Consider the following 11387-nt stretch of genomic DNA (forward strand, 5'->3'; position numbering starts at 1 on the left):
TACTTTCCTAGATCGCGATTTCGTTTGGTACCACCAAAATATCAAAAATATATTTTCCTTTTGTAGCGCTGCAAGAACGAAAATAACTTCACCTCATATATTTCATATAAATTGGTTTTGATTTCGATATATAAGTATCGCCCGATGTTCACTTAAATAGCCACAACAAGCACATTTATCAACCGTTCACCTTAAAATGTTACCCAATCGTTCTTTCTAAATATGTCTACTGAATTCTATAACAATGTCTACTGAAATTGGTCAAATCTGTTCAGATTTGTTTATGGCTTTCGTATATACCCTCCGAACTAAATGTCTGTTGTCAGACAAATTCTGAAGTCTACCGACAAGATCTTACTCAGTTCAATCGACTTTCTGAGGAATTTTTGTACCGACAAATCTCAAAAAAAAATCTGAACGATGCCTACAGTCTTTTCGTATGTTTTTTTTTTTTGAATTTTTCTTTCCACATTTCGGAAGTGCTATTTCTATACTATTTGTCTGTTGGAATTTTTTTCCGACAGTTCTGATGTCTAAACGGCCTGTCATATAGTTTTTTTTTTTAGCTTTCTTCCTAGAAGCACACAGTGGGCCTGTGGGTCTACATGGAGAACCCAGGGACTGACATCTGTTTAAGACTGCCTGACCATAATATCGTCCTGCAGGCAGAGATCTGGGCGATCACGGAATGCATTAGGTGGTGATCCACAGTGTTACACACGCGTTCGTAGCCTACGCCCTTATCTCGGACTGCGTCAACCCGAAAGGCTTCGGGTTTACCAACTTGGTAGCGAAAAGGTCGATAGGACGACGAAAATCCTATGGGGAGAAAGAAATAAGAAGGAGGTCAGTATATCTTTCGGTATCATAACAATACCAGACATGAACCAACTTAGGGGCGTGGTGTGGAAAACAATTAAGTATTTTGTATGTAGCATGGAATTCCTATCTTAGATTTTCTTTTTCGAGGTTACTTTTTAAACCCACCACCATAGGATAAGGGTATACTAATCTAGTCATTCCGTTTGTAACACCTCGAAATATTGACCTAAGACCCTATAAAGTATATATATTCTTGATCGTCTCGACATTCTGTGTCGATCTAGCCACGTCCGAAATCATGTTAGCAGTCGAACGCGTAGAGCGAGATAGTGTTTTGTTTTGACTTTCAACAAATGTGCCAAGTACAGTTCAAATTGATATATAACCTGATATAGCTTCCATACACTGTTCCAAATTTCAGAGAAAACCGATGGCAAAATATATGCGCCAAGTCGCATCCACCTATGTTAACGCCTTAAATTTTTGGCGAATTTTACTATGATCTCAAGACAATGTATGACACACAGAAGTAAAATAGAGAGATCGATTTATATGGGAGCTGTATCGGGCTATAGACCGATTCAGACCATAATAAACACGTGTGTTGATGGTTATGAGAGGATACGTGGTACAAATTTTCAGGCAAATCGGATAATAATTGCGACCTCTAGAGGCTCAAGAAGTCAAGATCCCAGATCGGTTTATATGGCAGCTATATCAGGTTATGAACCGATTTGAACCATATTTGGCACAGTTATTGGATATCACAACAAAATACTACGTGCCAAAATTCATTCAAATTGGATAAGAATTGCGCCCTCTAGAGGCTCAAAAAGTCAAGACCCAAGATCGGTTTATATGACAGCTATATAAGGTTATAGACCGATTTGAACCATACTTGGCACAGTTGTTGGATATCACAACAAAATACTACGTGCCAAAATTCATTCAAATTGGATAAGAATTGCGCCCTCTAGAGGCTCAAGAAGTCAAGACCCAAGATCGGTTTATATGACAGCTATATAAGGTTATAGACCGATTTGAACCATACTTGGCACAGTTGTTGGGTATCATAACAAAACACGTCGTGTGAAATTCCATTCCATTCGGATAAGAATTGCGCCCTCTAGAGGCTCAAGAAGTCAAGACCCAAGATCGGTTTATATGGCAGCTGTATCAAAACATGGACCGATATGGCCCATTTACAATACCAACCGACCTACACTAATAAGAAGTATTTGTGCAAAATTTCAAGCGGCTAGCTTTACTCCTTCGGAAGTTAGCGTGCTTCCGACAGACAGACGGACGGACGGACGGACGGTCATGGGTAGATCGACATAAAATTTCACGACGATCAAGAATATATATACTTTATGGGGTCTCAGACGAATATTTCGAGTAGTTAGAATCAGAATGACGAAATTAGTATACCCCCCATCTTATGGTGGAGGGTATAAAAAAACTAGTTAACTATTGGGTTGCCCAAAAAGTAATTGTCGGTAATATAGTCGGCGTTGACAAATTTTTTCAACGGCTTGTGACTCTGTAATGGCATTCTTTCTTCTGTCAGTTATCAGCTGTTACTTTTAGCTTGCTTTAGAAAAAAAGTGCGCGAAATTTTGTTTACATTTGTTTGTTTGGCGTCAGTTTTAATATGGGTACCACATGTATTGAAAGAAATTCATTTAACAAACCGAATCAACGCTTGTGATATGCACCTTAAACGCAATGAATTCGATCCGTTTTTAAAACGAATCATAACTGGAGGTGAAAAATGGATTGTTTACAACAACGTTAGTGGAAAACGATCATGGTCCAAGCATGGTGAACCAGCTCAAACCACTTCAAAGGCTGATATCCACCAAAAGAAGGTTATGCTGTCTGTTTGGTGGGATTGGAAGGGTATGGTATATTTTGAGCTGCTTCCAAGGAACCAAACGATTAATTCGAATGTTTACTGCCAGAATTGGTCAATCGTAAAGGTGTCATATTCCACCAGGACAACGCTAGACCGCACACATCTTTGGTCACTCGCCAAAAACTGAGTGAGCTTGGCTGGGAACTTTTGATGCATCCACCATATAGCCCTGACCTTGCACCATCAGACTACCATTTATTTCGATCTTTGCAGAACTCCTTAAATGGTAAAACTTTCGGCAATGATGAGGCTATAAAATCGCACTTGGTTCAGTTTTTTGCAGATAAAGGCCAGAAGTTCTATGAGCGTGGAATATTAAATTTGCCAGGAAGATGGCAAAAGGTTATCGAACAAAATGGCAATTATATATTTGATTAAAGTTCATTCTAAGTTTTATTAAAAATGCATTTACTTTCTTTTAAAAAATCCGCAATTACTTTTTAGGCAACCTAATATATGCCATTTGAGAACGGATAAAGATAATGTGCAAAATGTCAAGGCCCTCGGTGATCCGGGCGCCCTAAGGTTGATCACCTCGACATTTCGAAAAATTGCTCGGTCTGCCAAATCTTCATTTGTGGTTTCTTTGTTTTGCTGGGGGGTAGTGCTCAAAAATACACAGAAAAAAGTTCGCTTGAGGAATACAATATCTTTATTGGTTTTGGGAATATTCGACTTTTAATGTTTATTTTTGGAATTTTGGCCGAAAGTGGCCTTGTATTTTGCTATTTGCGTATTTTGACTTTGCTGCAGTATGCGTCGCTATACGATGATTCAGTTAAAAGTAATACAGTTTAAAAGTAAAAGAAGTTAAAACGCGTTAAGTTCGGCCTGACCAAATCTAATATACCCTCCAACATTGATCGCATGTAACAAGTTGTTTGAATAACTTGTTGAAGCATATAAGAACTATATCAAGATATAGACCGATACGGTCTATCCGTACTTGTCATGGGTGTTAAAGCCATAGAAAATTACCACCTCTAAAATTTCAGGCAAATCTAGTAATAATTGAGCCCTCCAGAGGCTCACGGAATCAAACTGGGAGATCTGTTCATATGGCAATTACATCAGGTTATGAACCGATTTAGACCAGTTATGACAGTTATGAAAAGTCAAAACAAAACACTACGTGCAAAATTTCAGCAAAATCAGATAAGAATTGCGCCCTCTAGAAGCTTAAGAAGACAAATAGGAGATAAGTTTACACGGCTATATTACTATATTAATTTACAACTATATCAAAATATGGGCCCATATGGCCCATTTGCAATGTTAACAGACCTACACTTATAAGAAGTGTTTGTGCAATATTGCAAAGTTTTACAGAAAGTTTTCCTTTAGATTTTTTTTTTTTGAAAAATATCAATAAAATTTTGTCTTTAATAACTTTCTGAGATTCCATTGCAGGATATTGCCCGGCCTCAGACCATTGTTTAATGCTTTCTATTCAAAGAATAGTATAGCAAAAAACATTTAAAGTCAACAAAGAGTGTGTTGTGGTTAGAAAAATTTGACTGGTTTCCTGTATGGCGATTTCATTTTCGACCAAGAAAATCATCAGCAGGAGATGTCAAATGGACCATGGTGCTTTACAACCATTCCAACTAAAGTAAGTTGTAAAGCACACATCTGAATTTGAGCAGGGCTCTTTAAGATGACTTGATTCATACGCGCAATAGACCAAATTAACAACTTTCTTTGAAATATTGCCTTTAAAAATGTCCTTTTTTGTTTACATTTATTTTTTTTAATTTTTTCTTTAAAAAACATTTTATTGACAAATTCTATATAAAATTGTATTAAAATTTTACCTTAAAACACACTTTATTAAAAATGGTGTATAATTTTGGAACAAATTTCGTTAAAATGTTATGTATCGAAAAAATTTCATTGAATTTTGTATCACAGGACAAAAATTGTTAAATTATTTTAGTGAAATTTTCATTTTTTAGTTTTTCCATATTTTTCCTGCATATCTTGCAATGGATATTTAATGATATTAAAAACTTGCACACTTTTTTATATGCTCGGTTTACCCATTATAAAGTTAAATTTTTATACCCACCACCGAAGGATGGGGGTATATTCAATTTTTTATTACGTTTGCAACACATCGAAATATCCATTTCCGACCCCATAAAGTATATATATTCTTGATCAGCGTAAAAATCTAAGACGATCTAGACATGTCCGTCCGTCTGTCCGTCTGTCTGTTGAAATCACGCTACAGTCTTCAAAAATAAAGATATTGAGCTGAAACTTTGCACAGATTCTTTTTTTGTCCATAAGCAGGTTAAGTTCGAAGATGGGCTATATCGGACTATATCTTCATATAGCCCCCATAGAGACCGACCCTCCGATTTAGGGTCTAAGGGCCATAAAAGTCACATTTTTTATCCGATTCCGCTGAAATTCGGGACAGTGAGTTGTGTTAGGCCCTTTGACATCCTTTGTCAATTTGGCCCAGATCGGTTCAGATTTGGATATAGCTGCCATATAGACCGAACCTCCGATTTATGGTGTTAGGCCCATAGAAGCCACATCTTTTATCCGATTCCAGTGAAATTCGGGACAGTGAGTTGTGTTAGGCCCTTCGACATCCTTTGTCAATTTGGCCCAGATCGGTTCAGATTTGAATATAGCTGCCATATAGACCGACCCTCCGATTTAGGGTCTAAGGGCCATAAAAGTCACATTTTTTATCCGATTCCGCTCAAATTCGGGACAGTGAGTTGTGTTAGGCCCTTCGACATCCTTTGTCAATTTGGCCCAGATCGGTTCAGATTTGGATATAGCTGCCATATAGATCGATCCTCCGATTTATGATGTTAGGCCCATAAAAGCCACATTTATTACCCGATTTTGCTGAAATTTGGGACAGTGAGTTGCGTTAGGCCCCTCGACATCTTTCTTCAATTTGGCCCAGATCAGTTAAGCCCCTTGACATACATCTGCAATATTGCACAGATCGGTCCAAATTTAGATATAGCTGCCATATAGACCGATATCTAGGTTTTAGGTTTTGGGGCCATAAAGACGCATTTATTGTCCGATGTCGCTGAAATTTGAGACAGCGAGTTTAGTTAGGCTCTTTGACGTCCTTCTTCAATTTTGCCCAGATCGGTCCAGATTTGAATATAGCTGCCATGTAGACCGATCTCTCGATTTAAAGTCTTTGCCCCATAAAAAGCGCATTTATAATCCGATTTCACTGAAATTTTACATAGTAACTTATGTTAGGCTTTTCAACATCCGTGTCGTATATGGTTCAGATCGGTTAATTTTTAGATATAGCTACGGTACTTATTAGTATTTGGTCCAAATCGGAACATGTTTTGATATAACTGATATGGGTCATAAGGTATGAAATTTTCACCGAATTTTGATGAAAGGTGGTTTACATATATACCCGAGGTGGTGGGTATCCAAAGTTCGGCCCGGCCGAACTTAACGCCTTTTTACTTGTTTTTGTATAAATTAAAATCAGTCTAACCAATATGGCCAATATTGGACAGCAAACGACCTACAATAAGAAGTATCATTCGTTCCAATTCCCGTCTACCTGTTGAACGGACGGATGGATAGGGCTAGATTGACTTAAAATATTCAGACGATTGAGTATATTTATTATAAGTATTTCGAGGTATTACAAACGAAATGACGAGATTTGGGGAAAATTGCACTTTATAGGGCGCACCCCTAGTTCTGAGCCGAGGAACGAGATGCGGATGTCCTTTTCAGGGGCAAAGGCCTCTTGATACCCTAGCGACCCAAAAATGGCCCCTCGGGAGGACGTGCTCCCAATTGTTGTCGTTGGCGCTATCTAGGGATTGCAGCGTGGATGTGGCAATCACATTTTAATGCCTTCAGGAATATATTTAATGTGGGCTCCCTTTACACCCACGATGCGATGTCTTTATATTTATCATCATCTTGCTCCTCCTCTTCATCCTAAATTTTTGATAAAAATTTAAATTGGAAAAAAGCGCCATAGGTGAGTGTAATTTTTTTATACCCAACACCGTAGGATGAGGGTATATTCATTTTGTCATTCCGTTTGCAACGAAATATCCATTTCCGACCCTATTCTTATATATAACAAGTAAAAGCATGCTAAGTTCGGCCGGGCCGAATCTTATATACCCTCCAACATGGATCGCATTTGTCGAGTTCTTTTCCCGGCATCTCTTCTTAGGCAAAAAAAAAGGATATAAGAAAAGATTTGCTCTGCTATTAGAGCGATATCAAGATATGGTCCGGTTTAGACCACAATTAAATTATATTATGTTGGAGACTTGTGTAAAATGTCAGCCAATTCGAATAAGAATTGCGCCCTTTGTGGGCTCAAGAAGTAAAATAGAGAGATCGATTTATATGGGAGCTGTATCGGGCTATAGACCGATTCAGACCATAATAAGCACGTATGTTATTGGTCATTAAAGAATCCGTCGTACAAAATTTCAGGCAAATCGGATAATAATTGCGCACTCTAGAGGCTCAAGAAGTCAAGACCCAAGATCGGTTTATATGGCAGCTATATCAGGTTATAAACCGATTTGAACCATACATAGTACAGTTGTTGGATATCATAACAAAAAACGTCGTGCAAAATTTCATTTCAATCGGATAAGAATTGTGCACTTAGAGGCTCAAGAAGTCAAGACCCAAGATCGGTTTATATGGCAGCTATATCAAAACATGGTCCGATATGGCCTATTTACAATACCAACCGACCTACACTAATAAGAAGTATTTGTGCAAAATTGCAAGAGGCTAGTTTTACGCCTTCGGAAGTTAGCGTGCTTTCGACAGACAGACGGACGGACGGACGGACAGACGGACGGACAGACGGACGGACAGACGGACGGACATGGCTAGATCGACATAAAATTTCACGACGATCAAGAATATATATACTTGATGGGGTCTCAGACGAATATTTCGAGTAGTTAGAATCAGAATGACGAAATTAATATACCCCCCATCTTATGGTGTAGGGTATAAAAATCAATTTGTGTTTGTTTGTAGATTTGCTTGTTAGTGTGTTCGTTATAGACACAGAAACGGCTGAACCGATTTTCTTGAAATTTTCATAGATGGTGCACAATGACCCCGTGGTGAAAATAGGATATTACATTTTTTGATACCTGAAGGGGGGGCGGACCCTTCCCCTTACCCTAATTTCAGAAACGCCAGATCTCGGAGATGGGTAGTGCGATTTAAGCGAAATTTTGTGTGCTCTCATATAGTACCCTAAAAATAAAAATTTGGTATCCAAATTTCGGATGGGGTACCTAGGGGGGCCGCCCCACCCTAAAACCTACCAAACATATTTAGACCAATCACGACAAATGAAAGGTATTTAGGATGAGAAAACGTATCTGATATCCAATTGTCGCACCAAGAGCTAGGGGGACCACCCAACCCCCAAAACACCCATAAATCGCACATATTTACCGACCATGGCAATATGGAACTCAAATGAAAGGTATTTGCGAGTAGAATACGAATTTAATATCTAAATGTGGCATCACGTTTCTGGGGGTCCACCCCTTCCCCAAAACACCCCCAAATAGGACTTATTCACTGACCATGGGAATATGGGGCTTAAATAAAAGGTATTTGTGTGTAGAATACCAATCTGATATCCAAATATCGGACCAAGTGTTTGGGGGGCCGCATCTCACCAAAAACATCCCCCAAAGGGGACAAATTTACGACCATAGCAATATGGCGCTCCAATGAAAGGTCTTTGGGAGTATAGCACGAATTTAATATCAATATTCGGGAAAAGTGTCTATGAAGGCTCAAATAAGAGGGTTTTTAAAGTGGATATATATTTTCAAGGCCAACTCACTGAGTGGCCGCCCATCCCCCAAAACACCCCCCAAGCCGGTCATGTTTGCCGACTGCTGAAATATGGGGCTCAAATTAAAGGCATGTGGGAGTAGACCACGTATCTGATATCAACATTAGGGGCCAACTGTATAGCGGACGTCCCACCACCATAACAACCCCCAAATAGGACGTATTTGCTCACCAAGACAAATTGGGTCTTAAAGAGAGTGGAACTAAATATTCATAGTTTTTAGGGCCAATGTCCCAAACCGGACATATTTGCTGACTTTTGCAATAAGGAGTTTAAATTATACTAGAAAACGAATTTGATATCCAATTTTGAGGGTAATGGCAATATGGGGTTCAAATAAATGATATATAGATATATGAGAATAGAGCTCGTTGCTGATATATTTTCCGGGCCTAGTGTTTGGGGGACCACCCCAATCCGCAATACATCCCTAATTCAGGCATATTTGCCGACCATGTCAATGTGGAGCTTAAATGAAAGGTTTTGGGGGGTAGAGCAAGAATTGATACCCATTTTCGGGAACAATTTTCTGGGGTTCTACCCCTTTCCCAAAATACCCCACAAACAGTAATTTTTTACTGATCATCGCAATATGGGGCTCAAATAAAGGTATTTTGGAGTAGAATACGAATTTGATATCCAAATGTAAGGCCATGTATTTAGGGCATCACCCCTTTCCCAAAACACCCCCAAAGGGAAAAATTTTTTCGACCATGCCAATATGTGGCTCATATGAAAGGTATTTGAGATTAGAAAACGAATTTGATAACCTATTTTGGGGCAATGTGTTTGGAGGACGCCTCATCCTGTAAACTCCTCTTAAGCCAATGGCAATATGGGGTTTTAATAAATGGTATTTGAGAGAAGATATTTTTTCAGGGCCAAGTATCTGGGGGACCACCTCTCCCCCGAAAACACCACTAAATCAGACATCATGAGAATATCGGGATTAAGAATGGATTACACCTTACATCCAAACTTAAATTCGTAGACCAATAAAGATCATATGGGATTCAGATAAAGGCACTTATATTGTTTAACTGTTTGTCAAGCGATATACTATTTTCGTAGCATGGTATTTCTCTAAAAGCTCTTTAATTGTCGAAAATAAATATTCCAAGGAAAATTTTGTTTTATATAAAAACCACATTTATTATCCGATTTTGCTGAAATTTGGGATAGTGAGTTGTGTTAGGGCCTTCGACATCCTTCTTCAATTTGGCTCAGATCGTTCCGGATTGGATATAGCTGCCATATAAACCGATCCTCCGATTTAGGTTCTTAGGCCCATAAAAGCCGCATTTATGATTCGATATTGCCAAAATTTGGGACATAGAGTTAAGTTAAGCCCCTCCACATATTTCTGCAATTTGGTCTTGATCGATCAAGATTTGCATATAGCTGCCATATAGACCGATATCTCGATTTAATGTCTTGGCCCCAAAAAAGGCGCATTTATAATCCGATTTAACTGAAATTTTTCACATTGACTTATGTTAGGCTTTTCGACATCCACCTCCTATATGGTTCAGATCGATTTATTTTTACATATAGCTACTAAAAAGACCAATATTTTGTTATACACAATTGAACAATGACTTGTACAAAATACCAAATCGGACCATATTTCGATATAACTGCTATGGGACATAAGGTATGGAATTTTCGCCGGATTTTGACGAAAGGTGGTTTACATATAAACCCGAGGTGGTGGGTATCCAAAGTTGAAGGGGGTCCAAAATCCTTAAGATTCCGTATGTCCTTCCCAGGTCCAATTTTTATTTTTTGTTTTTACATATTCGTAATCTACTCACTGATACCTTTAATTTGATACTCATATTGCCTAGGTTGGATATCACCCCCATTCTTTAGTGGTGGTTCTAAAATATAGCATTTTAAGTGCCGGAGTCGACTCCGGAGTCTGAGCGGGGCTGCGGAGTCAAGCAAGTTTCACTCGACTCCGACTCCGGGCAAATTGATCAACTTCGGAGCCCTGGTTTAAGTGGCAGTCTGCCATTAGACTCACTTAGACGTTTTCGTCCATTGTGATACCACAGGAACAGGAGAAGGAGGTTGCCTTCTAGTTCTTACCGTTGAACCATTCAGATCGCCCAACAACTTGCGAATGTTCACATCCGCTAAATCAGAAAAATTCTCAAAGAAGTGAGAACCTAAAGTGGAAGTCCTTCTATCTGCCAGTGCGGGACACACACACACAGCAGATGAGCCGCAGTCTCTTCTTCCTCAACATCCTCACAGCTTCTGCAGAAGTCGTTACTGGCAACCTTCAGTCTGTCAGAATGCTTTACGACTAGGCAGTGACCTGTCATGACGCTCACAATGACTGAGATATCTGTTCTAGCTAATGACAGCAAAGCGGTAGATTCCACAGATTCCAAAATCCCTGGAATGTATAAGGTTGTTCCTTGTCTCGCAAGCTCGTGTGCTCTACAATTCCCTGGGATATCTCTGTGGCCCAGCACCCAGTGAAGGTGAATTTTGAACTGTTCAGTCATCTTGTTGAGAGATCTGCGACAGTCGAGAGTGGTCTTTGAATTCAGAAATACGTTTTCCAAGGATTTAAAGGCTGCCTGGCTGTCTGAGATGCTACGTATACCAATCATCTTTATGACATTCCACCCATCTTTAGTTGCAAGGATCTCCGCTTGATACACATTACAGTGGTCGGGTAACCTTCTTGAAATTACGAGTCCTAGAACTTCAGAGTACACACCAAAGCCCACCTGGTGTCAAAATAAATTAAACTTATTTTCG

Source organism: Stomoxys calcitrans, chromosome 1, assembly GCF_963082655.1.
Source record: "Stomoxys calcitrans chromosome 1, idStoCalc2.1, whole genome shotgun sequence".
NCBI classification, from domain to species: Eukaryota; Metazoa; Arthropoda; class Insecta; order Diptera; family Muscidae; genus Stomoxys; species Stomoxys calcitrans.